Below are 253 nucleotides of genomic sequence, written 5' to 3'. Positions count from 1 at the left end.
CCCCCCCCCCCCCGCCCCGGGCCCCCCCCGGCCCCGGCGTCTCCAGCCCCGCCTGCGCCGGGGTCGCTGCAGTCCCCGCGGCCGCCCCGGGCTCCCTCCCCAGGCGCCCCGGCCTCGTTCCAGCCAAGGGGAGCGCCTCGGGGGGAGCGCCGGACAGCGAGGGTGGCCGAGGCGGGGGCTCTGGGCGCCCTAGCTCTCCCAACCTGGGAGGCGGCCCCGACTCCGGGAGCCTGAACGCAGGGAAAGGGAAGGA

This window comes from Crocuta crocuta, unplaced genomic scaffold (genome assembly GCF_008692635.1).
Source record: "Crocuta crocuta isolate KB4526 unplaced genomic scaffold, BGI_CrCroc_1.0 scaffold16, whole genome shotgun sequence".
NCBI lineage: Eukaryota > Metazoa > Chordata > Mammalia > Carnivora > Hyaenidae > Crocuta > Crocuta crocuta.
Note: the sequence above shows the minus strand (reverse complement) of the source record.